The sequence below is a fragment of the Lates calcarifer genome, linkage group LG3, assembly GCF_001640805.2.
Source record: "Lates calcarifer isolate ASB-BC8 linkage group LG3, TLL_Latcal_v3, whole genome shotgun sequence".
NCBI classification, from domain to species: Eukaryota; Metazoa; Chordata; class Actinopteri; family Centropomidae; genus Lates; species Lates calcarifer.
This window is the reverse complement of record NC_066835.1, coordinates 15,655,634-15,676,300: the sequence shown is the minus strand read 5'-3', so window position 1 is coordinate 15,676,300 and position 20,667 is coordinate 15,655,634. Positions and strand designations below refer to the sequence as shown.

The following is a 20,667-nucleotide window of genomic DNA, read 5'->3' as shown; positions in this document are numbered from 1 at the left end:
TGCCTTACATGAAGCTAACAAGCAGTTTTCTGTGTCTTTAAAAGGATCCAGACTCATCTCCATAGACCGTTATTGTGGATATATGAAGGACTGTCCATTAATAAAGACCTTGTACCTTTTTAAAAAAAATGATGTCCTCTCATTATGAATGTACAACTGTAATTTAATGTCAAGTGATTAATCACGATACACTCATTCACTCCACAGTTAGACGACTCAATGCCGCACCTCATTTGTCAAACCACAGGTCAAAGCAGGTACAGGTTGAGAGAAATTTGTTTTAATAAATGTACCATCCCAATCATGGACTCAGTCTTTTAAGCCTTACTGGTGACCTGGCTCCAACATGGAATATCTAATCCTAAACATCTAGATAGATTGCCAGAAATTTTGTACAAATATTCACAGTACTGGGAGGATGAACTCATAACTGTAACTTATAATCTAATGCCAACAGTTTCTCAGAGGGAACCTTTAAAACTTCCTATCATCAGCTGAAATTAATGCTAACATAGAAAATATGCTAATCATAGCTAGATACATAAGCAAGCCAAAGCTCTCGTGTTTATATACAATTTATACACAAGCTGACATTCTCACAAGCTAAACATTGTATAGTAAATATAAGTTTGTTGGCATTAGTACGCTTATATATATATATATATATATATATATATATATATATATATATTAATAATAATGTCATTAAGTAATGTAGTTTAGAGATAAAATAATTCATAATGTAGCTAAGAAGAAAGATAATCATAAGGTAATGTAGGTAAGTAATTAAATAAGTTAAGAAGTAAGTAAAGGACTGTTAAATAAATCGAGTAAAAAAAAGTATATTTGAAACCCTTAGACGCTATCGGGGCAATAAAGCTGCTGTAACTAACTATAGTATACATTTATGTTACAGGAGCATGCTCATTAGCTTGGCTGTTACAAATTACATGTGGCTCGTATCCAGTTTGTCATAAAACAGTCACAGATAAAGGAGTTTCACTTTCAGACTGTGCACTAATGCTGCATCTGGCGCATGGCTGTCCGCCATATCTTATAATACATCTAAGGCTTCTCTCTGTCTTTACAGTGGATGAATTTTAAGACCAATCAGAGGCGTTGCTAGGCGGACCAGAATGACCCAGCTTTTTTCTGCACGTTAGATGACGTATGTCGTCATTGGTCACGACGTGTCTCCTGATTGGTCATGACTTTGTGGGAGGAGCACAGAGAGGCGGAGAAACGAGGTCAGAAAATAGATTTAAACCACGTTTGAACCGCTGCTTCTGTTTGTCAGTACTGTGAGGAAATGTCTTAACCGAAGAGGCCTAGATGCTAAAAACAAACGCTGGAGCTGCTTTATTGTCACACGAGTGAGACTGGACGCTGAACACGCTTGCGGCGCACAGGTAAGACAAACAGTTAACGGCTAGCGTTAGCATTAGCCTTAACGGAGAGTGTTAGCATTAGCATTACCTTGTAATTTAATTTTCAATCGTTTATATCGCGTGGGCAAGAGTGTGTTTGTGTTTCTGTGACTGAGGCGTCCCTGACATGAGTTGTGGACCCTCAGGATGGAGGGATAATGAACAATGGGCTCGTAATTTCTGTAAATCCCTGCTTGTATATGTTCTCACTCTACCGATATTTTGCGTCTCTTTGCGTCAGTTTGTGTTCAGTCTTGGCCATTTTAACTCCGTTTATCATGTCGTTATCATTGGTTTGTGGCTATCTGTGGTCATTTTATGTTATTTTGCGTCTCTATCCTGTCCGTTTTACACCTGGGTGCTAGCATTATTGGCGAGCAGTAGCATTAGAGTCGAGCGTTAGCATTAGCCTTATCTTTCAACCGTACCTTTGGGGCTTTTTCCTGGTGTCGTGTTGTAATTGCATGGGTTTAAGTGTGTGTTTCTGTGACTAAAGCGTCCCTGACATGAGTTGTGGATGATGGTAACTGTTTAATGGTCAGTTTGTCTGTTTACAAGTGCCCTTGCATTTTTTTTGGCGGCTTATCATGTTGATGTGATCATTTTGTGTCTATTTGTGATGGCATTGCATTGTTTTGCGTCCCTAGCTGGGTGTTACATCTACTTATTGTCAGCTTCTTTGTGGTTGTTTTACATTGTATTGTGTCTTTGTAGTTTTGTGTCTATTTCAGGTCAATTAACGTTTCTTTGTGGCCATTTTGTGTTTCAATGTGGCAGTTAAGCATCTCATTGTGATAATTTTGCGACCTTTGTGGCAGTAATCTGATCCCCTGTTGTGTATATTATTGATTAGAAGTTTGTTTATGGTGACATGAAATTTAATTGAGCTCGGTTTTGTGTTAAATACAAGCTTGAAAACTAGATTTTAACCCTGTGCTTTTCCAAATGTTTCAGGCCTCTAGAGTAGGTCACAATGTATGAGCTGAGATTACTATTTTACTATTTTAAAAATAGATTTTCTCTCTGATATCAATAAAGTCATATTCTAGTAACATAATTAATCTATTCATCTCAAAACTCAAAGTGTTGTTGTCAAGGTTCTAATGTTTAGTTTTCAGTGTTGTGTTCTTCTACACTGGTCAGGTCTTGGAGGTGAACTACTCTTTATCAATGAGATTGTTTGTTCTTCAAGTGTTGTACTTGCGTTTTCCAGGTTTACTCGTAAACAGCCCATTTTCTGAGACACTCCTCTAACGTTTGGAGAATGTTCTGGGTCAGCTGTAATGTTGAATGTTTATCTGTGTTTTTATGGTTAAACTGTTAATCAGGAATAGGTCATAAGTGTATTGATCATTTTCCTTTGTATATTTCTTTTATTTTCTCCTGGTGTCACCACTTTGTCCATGATCATAGAGAGTCTTTGTACAATGAAGAAGTTCTTTTAGACCAGGACAGAGGCCTCCAGGTAAAACAGTTTGCTTTACAAACTGTCCAACACCGAGTACTGACATTAAATTATAGATCTTCAGTAATTGACCTTAAGTCTGAATAGTTTGATTTGATTTGTCACACTAAGGCATAACTCATTGTTAAAGTTTATTTACATAGTTCATAAATATACAGTTCAAAGAAAATGAAGAATTTAAACATCAGCTCTCTGTCTGTCTCTCTCCCTTTCCCTCTCTCTCTCTCTCTTCCTCTCTCCCTCACTGTCTTAAGTCTGGCTCACACTAAAAGATTTTTAAAATCTCACCCGATGTAGAAAATGTGAGAGACCACACACGTGACCGGCAATAATGTCAGATTTTACAGTGTGTTCTTATAGCGTGTGATGTGCAGAGAAAAAGTCACCCTAACCCTAACCCCACCCTAACAGATTCACCACCAACAACCAGAGTCTGGACTCTCAGAATTTCAAATCTCACAATTTTAGAGTAAACAAGCATGGCGAACTATGATGTCAGTTGTTTGCTGTGCTTCCATCTTCAGTCAGCTTGCTTCCTGATTGGCTATCGTTCCGTTCCATGTGATAATCCACAGAGTGCCTGCTTGGCTTTCCTCAAGTGTTCCCCCCACACAACAGGATTTCTGATCAGAAGTATTGAACATGTTTAATATTTATCGAGATGGCTCTGATCGTCTTAAGAGCAGATCAGGGAAGGTAAAATCACTCTGAACACACCTCACACCACAGGACAATTTGACAAGATCATCTGTAGAACCAACCGATGATCAGACCTTTGCTTACTTTGATCAGGAGGGGGGATTTCTTTCTCCCTCTGTCTCTTTCTCTCTCTGTCTCTGTCTTTCTCATTAGTACAGTAAATCATAAATATGTGAAGAACATATTCAGTTCGGTTTCACACTAGAATCGCTGTCAATTTGCTTCATTTTGGCTTCTATCAATCAAATTTAGTTCAAATTTTAACTGACTTTGGAGAAACAAACATTTCTATCCACTACTGTTGTGTGAATATCAGGAGCTGGTGGCGTCAGTTCTCCAGTCAGAGCAGCAGCTTGTGTTTTTTGTGTATAAAGCAAATTTAATTCTTGAACTAGTTCTGATTAGTCCAGAACCAGTTAGTCCACACTCTGGTTTCTTTGTAGATTTGTCTTTTACCTCTTTATCTTTTGACAGTTTGAAGTTCAATACCCAGAAACACTCTGTGCTTTTATTTTGATGTTTTAAAAGTCACATCTTTATATTAATGTTGTGTTTTTCTCCACAGGATTCAAACTTCAACCATTAATGCACAGAGAGAAGAGAGAGACGTGAAGACATTTCCAAAAGGTCAGTGTTGGTTTATTCTTTTCAGTCTGACTCATCTCAGCTGCAATTTGACTCTTTAAAATTTCTTGTCTGGAACAAATAGCAACAAATTAAAGCTGCTGTAACTTATCAGTTTTAATTAATTAGTATTCAACAATGTTAGCAAAAAATACATCTAAAAAATATGTATAACATATATAAAACAGAAAATCTCAAACCTTAGTTTAGAATATAATAGAAAAGGGTCTAAAACATAAGGTTAAAACCTTTAAATATTCAGCCTGTAAGAATTAAGGCATGAAACCTGTAAAAAATTGCCGCCTTTAATAATATAATTAAAACCTTTAAAAAATATCTGAACAATGAATGTAAAACCTTACAAAAATATATTAAATATATATAAAGTTTAGAAAGACACTTATAATGATTTTATTCCAGACAACAGAGCAAAGATAATGACAGGCATTTGACCACAAGGAAACACTTGTTAGAGCTGGTCAGAGTTAATGTTATGAGCACATTTTGCAAATATGAACGTGTCTACTAAGCATCTTTGTGATCATCTAACTGCCTGTGATACAATTATTAATTAACTAGTTGTATCATAAGCAGTTGAATGTTCTCACAGGTGCTTAATAAAGACATATTAGTCTTTGGAAAATGTGCCCATGACTACATTACAGTTGGTAGAGAAAAGTGTTTTCACTTGAACAACAGGAAACCAACACTGTTTACAGCAGTTAGATGGTGGTGGTCTTTTATCTAAGCAACAGCTTTGTAACGCTTTTGTTTTCTTTCATCCACTTCAGGTCTTCAGCTGCTGTCGTCTTCTCTTCCTGCAGAGACAAGAACATGTTAATCACAGACACTGATCAGCAAACTATTCTGACATTTTTTCATGTTTTCAACACTTTACTGAACTATGACATGCGGTTTAAGACAAAATAGTTGTCTTTGTTTTCCACAGACACACACATTCATACCTCTACTCAGTGTTTGTGGGTAAGGTTAGATTTTCATTTTGCGTTGAGTACAATATCAGTACTCAATTCAAATCTTTTACTGTGTACGTAGTCCTGTTTATACTGTTCATATTCTTATATATTGTTATGTATTATCTTGTTTTATATGTCAGCTTTTCATTTTTGCTGTTGTTGGACCGATGAATCTTCTCTTACTCAAATAAATACTTCTGAACACTGAATATTTTGCCTATTTTTGTCTGTAAGTAAGTGAATTTTTTTAGCCACAGGTTAGGGTTAGGGTTAGGGTATTTTTGTAGCCACTTGAAGCCAGAGGTTAGGTTATGGCTTTTTGCCAGAGATTTGTGTTTTAAGCCTTACACATTTTAATTGCAGGCTCCAAGTAGAGAGAATCTGGCATTTCTGCAATACAAAATCCCTGTTTTGATATCAATTCAAAACTTACTTACTATACTAGCCTATTTTTGTCTGTAAGTGAATTTTTTTAGCCACAGGTTAGGGTTAGGGTTAGGGTATTTTTGTAGCCACTTGAAGCCAGAGGTTAGGGTTATGGCTTTTTGCCAGAGATTTGTGTTTTAAGCCTTACACATTTTAATTGCAGGCTCCAAGTAGAGAGAATCTGGCATTTCTGCAATACAAAATCCCTGTTTTGATATCAATTCAAAACTTACTTACTATACTGTGACATTTTTGTCATTTTTTGACGCCTTACTATACTATGACATTTTTTGACGCCTTACTATACTATGACATTTTTTGACATTTTTTGACGCCTTACTATACTATGACATTTTTTGACGCCTTACTATACTATGACATTTTTTGATTTTTTGACGCCTTACTATACTTAACATTTTTTGCCATTTTTTGACGCCTTACTATACTGTGACATTTTTTGCCATTTTTTGACGCCTTACTATACTATGACATTTTTGACGCCTTACTATGACATTTTTTGATGCCTTACTATACTATGACATTTTTTGACGCCTTACTATGACATTTTTTGTGACATTTTTTTACTATACTATGACATTTTTTGATTACTATACTATGACATTTTTTGTCATTTTTTGACGCCTTACTATACTATGACATTTTTTGACGCCTTACTATACTATGACATTTTTGCCATTTTTTGACGCCTTACTATACTATGACATTTTTTGACGCCTTACTATACTATGACATTTTTTGTCATTTTTTGACGCCTTACTATACTATGACATTTTTTGACGCCTTACTATACTATGACATTTTTTGCCATTTTTTGACGCCTTACTATACTATGACATTTTTTTGCCATTTTTTGACGCCTTACTATACTATGACATTTTTTGACATTTTTTGACGCTTACTATACTATGACATTTTTTGACGCCTTACTATACTATGACATTTTTTTGACGCCTTACTATACTATGACATTTTTTGTCATTTTTTGACGCCTTACTATACTATGACATTTTTTGTCATTTTTTGACGCCTTACTATACTATGACATTTTTTGACGCCTTACTATACTATGACATTTTTCATTTTTTGACGCCTTACTATACTATGACATTTTTTGACGCCTTACTATACTATGACATTTTTTGCCATTTTTTTGACGCCTTACTATACTATGACATTTTTTGACGCCTTACTATACTATGACATTTTTTGTCATTTTTTGACGCCTTACTATACTATGACATTTTTTGATGCCTTACTATACTATGACATTTTTTGACAGCCTTACTATACTATGACATTTTTGTCATTTTTGACACCTTACTATACTATGACATTTTTTGACGCCTTACTATACTATGACATTTTTTGACGCCTTACTATACTATGACATTTTTTGTCATTTTTTGACGCCTTACTATACTGTAGACATTTTTTGCCATTTTTTGACGCCTTACTATACATGATGACATTTTTTGCCATTTTTTGACGCCTTACTATACTATGACATTTTCTGACGCCTTACTATACTATGACATTTTTTGCATGCCTTACTATACTATGACATTTTTTGACGGCCTTACTATACTATGACATTTTTTGACACCTTACTATACTGTGACATTTTTTGACGCCTTACTATACTATGACATTTTTTGACAGCCTTACTATACTATGACATTTTTTGTCATTTTTGACAGCCTTACTATACTATGACATTTTTTGATAGACCTTACTATACTATGACATTTTTTGTCATTTTTTGACGGCCTTACTATACTATGACATTTTTTGACGCCTTACTATACTATGACATTTTTGTCATTTTTTGTCAATTTTTGACGCCTTACTATATGAAGACTTGACTTTTTTTGACCATTTTTTGACGGCCTTACTATACTATGACATTTTTTGACGCCGTTACTATACTATGACATTTTTTGACCATTTTGCCCTTACTATAATGACATTTTTTGACTTTTTTGACGCCTTACTGACATTTTTTGACGGCCTTACTATACTATGACATTTTTTGACGCCTACTATACTATGACATTTTTGACGCCTTTATATACTATGACATTTTTTGACATTTTTTTACTATACTATGACATTTTTTGACTTACTATACTATGACATTTTTTGACGCCTTACTATACTATGACATTTTTTTGCATTTTTTGACGCCTTACTATACTATGACATTTTTTGCCATTTTTTTGACGCCTTACTATACTATGACATTTTTTTGACGCCTTACTATACTATGACATTTTTTGACGCCTTACTATACTATGGACACTATACTATGACATTTTTTGACGCCTTACTATACTATGACATTTTTTACGCCTTATACTATGACATTTTTTGACGCCTTACTATACTATGACATTTTTTGACAGACATTTTTTGACGCCTTACTATACTATGACATTTTTTTTTTTTGACGCCTTACTATTATGACATTTTTTGACGCCTTACTATACTATACATTTTTTGACACTATACTATTTTTTTGACGATTACTATACTATGACATTTTTTGGACTTACTATACTATGACATTTTTTGATTTTTTTTACTATACTATGACATTTTTTGACGCCTTATACTATGACATTTTTTGACGCCTTACTATACTATGACATTTTTTGATTTTTTGACGCCTTTATACTTGCCATTTTTTGTTACTATACTCATTTTTTGCCATTTTTTGACGCCTTACTATACTATGACATTTTTTGACGCCTTACTATACTATGACATTTTTGACCTTACTATTATGACATTTTTTGACTTACTATACTATGACATTTTTTGACCTTACTTTTTTTGACGCCTTACTATACTATGACATTTTTTTACTATACTATGATTTTTGTCATTTTTTGACGCCTTACTATACTATGACATTTTTTGACGCCTTACTATACTATGACATTTTTGTTTTTTGACATACTATGACATTTTTTGACGGACATTACGCCTTACTATACTATGACATTTTTTGACGCCTTACTATACTTGCCATTTTTTGACGCCTGACATTTTTTTTTTTGACGCCTATACTATGACATTTTTTGATTACTATACTATGACATTTTTTTGACGCCTTACTATACTATGACATTTTTTGCCATTTTTTGACGACGCCTTACTATACTATGACATTTTTTGACGCCTTACTATACTATGACATTTTTTGTCATTTTTTTACGACATTTTTTGACATTTTTTTACTATACTATGACATTTTTTTGTTACTATACTATGACATTTTTTGACGCCTTACTATACTATGACATTTTTTGACGCCTTACTATACTATGACATTTTTTGATTTTTTGACGCCTTACTATACTATGACATTTTTTTGACGCCTTACTATACTATGACATTTTTTGTCATTTTTTGACGCCTTACTATACTATGACATTTTTTGACGCCTTACTATACATATTTTTTGACGGACTATTTTTTGACTTATATACTATGACATTTTTGACGACTTTACTATACTATGACATTTTTTGCCATTTTTTGACGCCTTACTATACTTGACATTTTTTGACATTTTTTGCATTTTTTGACTTACTATACTATGACATTTTTTGACGCCTTACTATAGACATTTTTTGACGACATTTTTTGATTACTATACTATGACATTTTTTGACGCCTTACTATACTATGACATTTTTGACCTTTACTTACTATGACATTTTTTGACCCTTACTATACTATGAATTTTTTGCCATTTTTTGACGCCTTACTATACTATGACATTTTTTGACGCCTTACTATACTGACATTTTTTGTCATTTTTTGACGCCTTACTATACTATTTTTTTGCCATTTTTTGACGCCTTACTATACTGACATTTTTGACGACCTTACTATACTATGACATTTTTTTGCCGCTTACTATACTATGACATTTTTGACGCCTTACTATACTATGACATTTTTTGACGCCTTACTATACTATGACATTTTTTGATTTTTTACTATACTATGACATGACATTTTTTGATTTTTTGACGACATTTTTTGACTTACTTATACATTTTTTGCCATTTTTGACGCCTTACTATACTATGACATTTTTTGACGCCTTACTATACTATGACATTTTTTGACGCCTTACTATACTATGACATTTTTTGATTTTTTGACGCCTTACTATACTATGACATTTTTTGACATTTTTGACGCCTTACTATACTATGACATTTTTTGACGCCTTACTATACTATGACATTTTTTGACGCCTTACTATACTATGACATTTTTTGTCATTTTTTGACGCCTTACTATACTATGACATTTTTTGACGCCTTACTATACTATGACATTTATTTTTTGACGCCTTACTATACTATGACATTTTTTGACTGACATTTTTTTTACTATACTGACATTTTTTGACATTACTATACTTGCCATTTTTTGACGCCTTACTATACCATATTTTTTGACGCCTTACTATACTATGACATTTTTTGACGACGCCTTACTATACTATGACATTTTTTGCCATTTTTTGACGCCTTACTATACTATGACACCTATGACATTTTTTGCCATTTTTTGACGCCTTACTATACTATTTTTTTGACGCCTTACTACTATGACATTTTTTGACGCCTTACTAACTATGACATTTTTTGATTTTGACGCCTTACTATACTATTTTTTGATTTTTTTTACTATACTATGACATTTTTTGACGCCTTACTATACTATGACATTTTTTGTCATTTTTTGACGCCTTACTATACTATGACATTTTTTGACGCCTTACTATACTATGACATTTTTTGACGCCTTACTATACATGACATTTTTTGTCATTCATTATGACATTTTTGACTTACTATACTCATATTCATATTTGACATTTTTTGCCATTTTTTGACGCCTTACTATACTATGACATTTTTTGACTTACTATACTATGACATTTTTTGACGCCTTACTATACTTGACATTTTTTGTTTTTTGACCTTACTATTATGACATTTTTTACTATACTATGACATTTTTTGCCATTTTTTGACGCCTTACTATACTATGACATTTTTTGACGCCTTACTATACTATGACATTTTTTTGACGCTTTACTATACTATGACATTTTTTTGCCATTTTTTGACGCTTACTATACTATGACATTTTTTGAGACTATACTATGACATTTTTTGACGCCTTACTATACTATGACATTTTTTGACATTTTTTGACGCCTTACTTATACTATGACATTTTTTGACGCCTTACTATACTTGACACATTTTTGACGCCTTACTATATATGACATTTTTTGTTTTGGCCTTACTATACTATGACATTTTTTGACGCCTTACTATACTGACATTTTTTGACGCCTATACTATGACACATTTTTTGACGCCTTACTATACTATGACACATTTTTGACGCCTACTATACTATGACATTTTTTGACGCCTTACTATACTATGACATTTTTTGACGCCTTACTATACTATGACATTTTTTGGACTATACTATGACATTTTTTTTTGACTTACTTACTATGACATTTTTTGTCATTTTTTGACGCCTTACTATACTATGACATTTTTGACATTTTGACGCCTTACTATACTATGACATTTTTTTTTTTGACATTTTTTACTATACTATGACATTTTTTGACGCCTTACTATACTATGACATTTTTGTTTTTGACGCCTTACTATACTATGACATTTGACGCCTTACTATACTATGACATTTTTTGCCATTTTTGACGCCTTACTATACTATGACATTTTTTGTGACATTTTTTTTTTTGACGCCTTACTATACTATGACATTTTTGATTTTTTGACGCCTTACTATACTATGACACATTTTTTGACGCCTTACTATACTATGACATTTTTTTACTATACTATGACATTTTTTTTTGACGACTATGACGCCTTACTATACTATGACATTTTTGACGCCTTATATACTATGACATTTTTTTGCATTTTTTGACGCCTTACTATTACTATGACATTTTTGACGCCTTACTATACTATGACATTTTTTGTTTTTGAACTATACTATGACATTTTTTGACCTTACTATACTATGACATTTTTTGACGCCTTACTATACTATGACATTTTTTGCATTTTTGGCCTTACTATACTATGACATTTTTTTTTTGACGCCTACTATACTATGACATTTTTTTTTTTGACGCCTTACTATACTATGACACATTTTTTGACTGCCTTACTATACTATGACATTTTTTGCCATTTTTTGACGCCTTACTATACTATGACATTTTTTGATACTATACTATACATTTTTTGACGCCTTACTATACTATGACACATTTTTTGACGCCTTACTATACTATGTTTTTTTGGCTTGACATTTTTGACGCCTTACTATACTATGACATTTTTTGACGCCTTACTATACTATGACACATTTTTTGACCTTACTATACTATGACATTTTTTGATACTATACATGACACCATTTTTTTGACGCCTTACTATACTGACATTTTTTGATTTACTATGACATTTTTTGACGCCTTACTATACTATGACATTTTTTTTTTTGACGCCTTACTATACTATGACATTTTTTTGCCATTTTTTGACGCCTTACTATACTATGACTTTTTTGACATTTTTGACGCCTTACTATACTATGACATTTTTTGACGCCTTACTATACTATGACATTTTTTGCTTTGACATTTTTGACGCCTTACTATACTATGACATTTTTGCCCTTACTATACTATGACATTTTTGACGCCTTACTATACTATGACATTTTTGACATTTTTTGACGCCTTACTATACTTGACATTTTTTGTCATTTTTTGACGCCTTACTATACTATGACATTTTTTTTTTTGACGCCTTACTATACTATTGACATTTTTGACGCCTTACTATACTATGACATTTTTTGATTTTTTTGACGACCTTACTATACTATGACATTTTTTGTCATTTTTTGACGCTATACTATGACATTTTTGACGCCTTACTATACTATGACATTTTTTGACTTTTACTATGCCTTACTATACTATGACATTTTTTGTTTTTTGACGCCTTACTATACTATGACATTTTTTGTTTTGACCTTACTATACTATGACATTTTTGACGCCTTACTATACTATGACATTTTTTGTCATTTTTGACGCCTTACTATACTATGACATTTTTTTGACGATGGTTTTGACGCCTTACTATACTATGACATTTTTTGACGCCTTACTATACTATGACATTTTTGCCATTTTTTGACGCCTTACTATACTATGACATTTTTTGTCATTTTTTGACGCCTTACTATACTATGACATTTTTTGACGCCTTACTATACTATGACATTTTTTGTCATTTTTGACGCCTTACTATACTATGACATTTTTTGACGCCTTACTATGACATTTTTTTTTTTTGACTTACTATACTATGACATTTTTGACGCCTTACTATACTATGACATTTTTGGACACATTTTTTGACGCCTTACTATACTATGACATTTTTTGCCATTTTTTGACGCCTTACTATACTATGACATTTTTTTTTTTGACGCCTTACTATACTATGACATTTTTTGACTTTTGACGCCTTACTTACTATGACATTTTTTTTTGACGCCTTACTATACTATGACATTTTTTGTCATTTTTTGACGCCTTACTATACTATGACATTTTTTGTTTGTATGACATTTTTTGACTATGACATTTTTTGCTTACTATACTATGACATTTTTGACGCCTTACTATACTATGACATTTTTTTTTTTGACGCCTTACTATACTATGACATTTTTTGACGCCTTACTATACTATGACACATTTTTGACGACTTTTTTGACGCCTTACTATACTATGACATTTTTTGACGCCTTACTATACTATGACATTTTGTCATTTTTTGACGCCTTACTATACTATGACATTTTTTTTTTTTTGACGCCTTACTATATGACACATTTTTTGTTTTTTGACGCCTTACTATACTATGACATTTTTTGCATTTTTTGACGTGATTACTATACTATGACACCCTTACTATACTATGACATTTTTTGCCATTTTTTGACGCCTTACTATACTATGATACTATGACATTTTTGATTTTTGACGCCTTACTATACTATGACACATTTTTTGACGCCTTACTATACTATGACATTTTTTGCTGACATTTTTGACGCCTTACTATACTATGACATTTTTTGTCATTTTTTGACCTTACTATACTATGACATTTTTTGTCATTTTTTGACGATGACATTTTTTGACGCCTTACTATACTATGACACATTTTTTGACGCCTTACTATACTTGACACGCCTTACTATACTATGACATTTTTGACGACTATGACACATTTTTGACGTGACATTTTTGACTGACATTTTTTGTCATTTTTTGACGCCTTACTATACTATGACATTTTTTGCCATTTTTGACGCCTTACTATACTATGACATTTTTTGACGCCTTACTATACTATACATTTTTGACATACTATGACATTTTTTGACGCCTTACTATACTATGACATTTTTTGTTTTGACTTACATACTATGACGCTTACTATACTATGACATTTTTTGACGCCTTACTATACTATGACATTTTTTGATTTTTGACGCTTACTATACTATGCATTTTTTGACTTACTATACTATGACATTTTTTGATTACTATACTATGACATTTTTTGCATTTTTGACGCCTTACTATACTATGACATTTTTTGATTTTTGACGCCTTACTATACTATGACATTTTTGACGCCTTACTATACTATGACATTTTTTGATTTTTTGACGTTTTGTGACATTTTTTGTTGCCTTACTATACTATGACATTTTTGACATTTTTTTTATACTATGACACACGTGACATTTTTTGACGATGTGTTGACGACTGACTTTGACGCTATGACACATTTTTTGACGACTTTACTATGACATTTTTTGACGACATTTTTGACGCCTTACTATACTATGACACATTTTTTGATACTATACTATGTTTTTTGATTTTTTGTCATTTTTGACGCCTTACTATACTATGACATTTTTTTTGACGCCTTACTATACTATGACATTTTTGTCATTTTTGACGCTATTTTTTGACGCCTTACGACATTTTTTGTTTTGATACTATACTTTTTTTGACGCCTTACTATACTATTTTTTTGACGTGACATTTTTGCCATTTTTTGACGCCTTACTATACTATGACATTTTTTGCCATTTTTTGACGCCTTACTATACTATGACATTTTTTGACGCCTTACTATACTATGACATTTTTTGACGCCTTACTATACTATGACATTTTTTTTTTTGACGCTTACTATACTATGACACATTTTTTGACGCCTTACTATACTATGACATTTTTTTTTTTGACGCCTTACTACTATGACATTTTTTGCTGACATTTTTGACGCCTTACTATACTATGACATTTTTTGCCATTTTTGATTACTTACTATTTTTTTGACTTTTGACATTTTTTTTTTGACGCTTATTACTATGACATTTTGACGCCTTTATACTATGACATTTTTTGCCATTTTTTGATACTATATGACATTTTTGACATTTTTTGACGCCTTACTATACTATGACATTTTTTGCCATTTTTTGACGCCTTACTATACTATGACATACTATACTATGACATTTTTTCATTTTTTGACGCCTTACTATACTATGACACAATACACTATTTTTTGATTACTATACTATGACATTTTTGTCATTTTTGACGCCTTACTATACTATGACATTTTTGACCCTTACTATACTATGACATTTTTTGACGCCTTACTATACTATGACACATTTTTTGACTTACTATACTATGACATTTTGCCATTTTTTGACGCCTTACTATACTATGACACATTTTTTGACGCCTTACTATACTATGACATTTTTTGCCTTACTTACTATGACACATTTTTTGATGACACGTGACATTTTTTGACGCCCATACTATGACCATTTTTTGACGCCTTACTATACTATGACATTTTTGATTACCTTGACATTTTTTGCCTTACTATACTATGACATTTTTTGTCATTTTTGACGCCTTACTATACTATGACATTTTTGCCATTTTTTGACGCCTTACTATACTATGACATTTTTGTATGACATTTTTTGACGCCTTACTATACTATGACTTTTTGTCATTTTTTGACATACACTATGACATTTTTGACGCCTTACTATACTATGACATTTTTTGACATTTTTTGACGCCTTACTATACTATGACATTTTTTTTTGACGCCTTACTATACTATGACATTTTTTGCCATTTTTTTACTATACTATGACATTTTTTGACGCCTTACTATACTATGACATTTTTTTACTATACTATGACATTTTTTGCCTTTTTTTTACTTTTTTTTTGATTACTATACTATGACATTTTTTGACGCCTTACTATACTATGACATTTTTTGATTACTATTATGACATTTTTTGTCATTTTGATGCCTTACTATACTATGACATTTTTTGACGCCTTACTATACTATGACATTTTTTGACGCCTTTATACTATGACATTTTTTGCCATTTTTTGACGCCTTACTATACTATGACATTTTTTTTTTTGACGCCTTACTATACTATGACATTTTTTGATGACATTTTTTGACGTACTATTTTTTGATTACTATACTATGACACATTTTTTGACGCCTTACTATACTATGACATTTTTTGCCATTTTTTGACGCCTTACTATACTATGACATTTTTGACGCCTTACTATACTATGACATTTTTTGTCATTTTTTGACTACTATACTATGACATTTTTTGACGCCTTACTATACTATGACATTTTTTGTCATTTTTTTGACGTACTATGACATTTTTGACGCTATGACATTTTTTGACGCCTTACTATACTATGACATTTTTTGTCATTTTTGACGCCTTACTATACTATGACATTTTTTTTTTTTACTATACTATGACATTTTTTTGACGCCTTACTATACTATGACATTTTTTGCCATTTTTTGACCTTACTATACTATGACATTTTTGTTTTTTGACTTACTATACTATGACTTGACGACTATTTTTTGTCATTTTTGACGCCTTACTATACTATGACATTTTTGATTACTATACTATGACATTTTTTGTCATTTTTTAGTGACATTTTTTGATTACCCATTTACTTACTATGACCCTTACTATACTATACATTTTTTGCCATTTTTTGACGCCTTACTATACTATGACATTTTTTGCCATTTTTTTGACGCCTTACTATACTATGACATTTTTTGACGCCTTACTATACTATGACATTTTTTGCCATTTTTTGACGCCTTACTATACTATGACATTTTTTGTCATTTTTTGACGCCTTACTATACTATGACATTTTTGACGCCTTACTATACTATGACTTTTTTGTTTTTGACGCCTTACTATACTATGACATTTTTTGTCATTTTTTGACGCCTTACTATACTATGACACATTTTTTTGACGCTTACTACTATGACATTTTTTTTACTATGACATTTTTTTTTTTGACTATTTTTTGACGCCTTACTATACTATGACATTTTTGCCATTTTTTGACGCCTTACTATACTATGACATTTTTTGACTTTTTGACTTACTATACTATGACATTTTTTGCCGCCTTACTATACTATGACATTTTTTGACGCCTTTACTATTACCTATGACATTTTTTGCCATTTTTTGACGCCCTTACTATACTATGACATTTTTGACGCCTTACTATACTATGACATTTTTTGTCATTTTTTGACGCCTTACTATTACTATGACATTTTTTGACGCCTTACTATACTATGACATTTTTTGCCATTTTTGACGCCTTCTTACTACTATACTATGACATTTTTTGTCATTTTTTGACGCCTTACTATACTATGACATTTTTTGCTCATTTTTTGACGCCTTACTATACTATGACATTTTTTCATTTTTTGACGCCTTTACTATACTATGACATTTTTTGTCATTTTTTGACGCCTTACTATACTATGACATTTTTTGACGCTCTTACTATACTATGACATTTTTTTGCTACATTTTTTTGACGCCTTACTATACTATGACATTTTTGACGCCTTACTACTATGACATTTTTTGCCATTTTTGACGCCTTACTATACTATGACATTTTTTTGACGCCTTACTATACTATGACATTTTTGCATTTTTTGACGCCTTACTATACTATGACATTTTTTTGCCATTTTTTGACGCCTTACTATACTATGACATTTTTTGCCATTTTTTGACGCCTTACTATACTATGACATTTTTGTCATTTTTTGACGCCTTACTATACTATGACATTTTTTGTGCATTTTTTGACGCCTTACTATACTATGACATTTTTTGACGCCTTACTATACTATGACATTTTTTGTCATTTTTTGACGCCTTACTATACTATGACATTTTTTGACGCCTTACTATACTATGACATTTTTTGACGCCTTACTATACTATGACATTTTTTGACGCCTTACTATACTGTAACATTTTTTGCCATTTTTTTGACGCCTTACTATACTATGACATTTTTTGTCATTTTTGACGCCTTACTATACTATGACATTTTTTGACACTTATTTTTTGACATTGACGCTTACTATACTGTGACATTTTTTTGCCATTTTTTGACGCCTTACTATACTATGACATTTTTTGACACCTTACTATACTATGACATTTTTTGTCATTTTTTGACACCTTACTATACTATGACATTTTTTGACGCCTTACTATACTATGACATTTTTGCCATTTTTTGACACCTTACTATACTATGACATTTTTTTGACGCCTTACTATACTATGGCATTTTTTGCCATTTCTTGACGCCTTCCTATGACACTTTTTGTCATTTTTGGACGCCTTACTATACTATGATATTTTTTGACACCTTACTATACTGTGATATTTTTTGACACCTTACCATACTATGACATTTTTTGTCATTTTTAATGCCTTACTATACTATGACATTTTTTGATGCCTTACTATACTATGACATTTTTTGACTTATTTCATATTTCTTCCAAATTAATTTTTACCTTTTAATTAACTTTTATTGTTGCAAATTACATCTAGTAACAGATTACTTTGACTCTCACATCTTACTTCTGATATTGCTCATTTCTTTAACATTACTTCTATTACTACAGATTATGTATACATTATTTTTACATTGCAGATCACTTAATACACTTTTCTGATATAGTGAATACTGAACATAAACAATTTAATGTCAGTGCTCTGTGTTGGACAGGTTATGTAAAGCTGTTTGTGAATTACCTGGAGGCCTCTGCCCTGGTCTCAAAGAACTTCTTGTACGAAGTCTCTCTGTGATCGATGGACTACGTCTCTGTGATCATAGACACTGTCTCTCTGATCGTGGGTGATGCAGTCAACTTGGGGAACTCCGTCACCACCAACTTTAGCACATGTCTCTGTGAGTCATGGACAATGTCTCTGATGGTGGACAATGTCTCCCTCATCCTCGACAATGTCTCTCTGAAGATGGACCATGTCTCTGCGATCACGGACGAGGTCGGGGACGAAGTGGTGGACGAAGTGGTGACACCTGGAGGAAATCAAAGAGAGACATACAAAAGAAAATGATCAATACACTACTACCTATTCCTCATCAACAGTTTAGCCATGAAAACACAGATAAACATTCAACATTACAGCTGAACCAGAACATTTAACAAAACATTTTTTATGCCTTACTATACCATTTTTGATGCTTTACTATACTGCAGGATTTTTTGACATTTTTGATGTCTTACTATAACGTGACATTTTCCTTCTATTTCCTACTACTTTACTGTTACCTCTAATACTGTTACCATTACATATTACTTTTTTTATTAGGGCCCAAGATGGAAGCCTGCAAAGGCAACATTCAAAAGTGACCCCCCATTGGGCTTAGTTTCTCCTATGTGGACGAAATTTGGACCACGTGTATAACACACCTAGATGTATTAAAAAAGCAACAGGAAGTCAGCCATTTTTATTTTAATACACAAATTTGCAGACACTGTATTTGAATGAACTCCTAGAGATTTAATCATTGTCAACTTTAAACTCAAGTCAATATACTGATAACGCCTTTGAGATTAAAAGTTATCAAGCACCTCAAATTTGCTGTTGTTAACATCGACATCCAAGTACAAAGCATCCAGGTACAGACGCAATATAACACAAAATGACCACAAATTGACACAAAACGAGGCCAACATGACAGACTGCTATAAACTGAGGCCAGCATGGAACACAAAATTACAAAGAGATTTAAGATGTTGGCAAAGTAACTGTAAACGATTACATCAGGGATTTAAACAGACTTATTGGGTTTTCACCGTCCACGTTGGGGGGTTCACAACTCATGTCAAGGACGCCTCAGTCACAGAAACACAACACACTCTTACCCACGCGATGAAAACCACTGAAAATGGAAATAAGGTCAAAAGAGAAGGCTAATGCTAACGCTCGCCGTTAACACTAGCCGCTAGCTAGTTAGCTCCTTAGCCTTACCTTCGCGCCGCAGGTGTGTTCAGCGTCCAGCCTCACTCGTGTTCGACAAACAAATGCTTCAAAGCTTGTTTTAGTATCCAGGCTTCTTCGTTTTTTTTTCTTCGGTTAAGTTTTCTCATAGTACTGGCAAACCGAGGTACCGCTTCTAGCGTTGGTTTTAATCTGTTTTCCGACTTTGTTTCTCCGCCTCTCTGCGCCCCTCCCATCATCGACCAATGACGACACACGACACAGCCAATGACAAAACAAGCAAGCCAACAACGGCAGAAAAAACGCCAGTTGGCCAGTTGATCCTGTTCCGCCTAGCAACCGCCTCTGATTGCTCTTATAATACAGGCCGATGTGGTCTGGATCGTGGATGTTTTATGATACATCCATACATGGGGGTGAT

General features: G+C 32.6%; 1 long non-coding RNA gene across 1 annotated transcript; it reads right to left on the bottom strand.

Moving 5' to 3' along the window:
* Positions 1-4,371: 4,371 nt before the first annotated feature.
* On the bottom strand, positions 4,372-20,468 carry LOC127139659 (uncharacterized). The gene is made up of 3 exons (XR_007809978.1): positions 20,277-20,468; positions 19,032-19,320; positions 4,372-5,033 (listed from the first exon to the last, which is right to left on the bottom strand). It is a non-coding gene; the product is annotated as an uncharacterized LOC127139659 (long non-coding RNA).
* Positions 20,469-20,667: the final 199 nt, after the last annotated feature.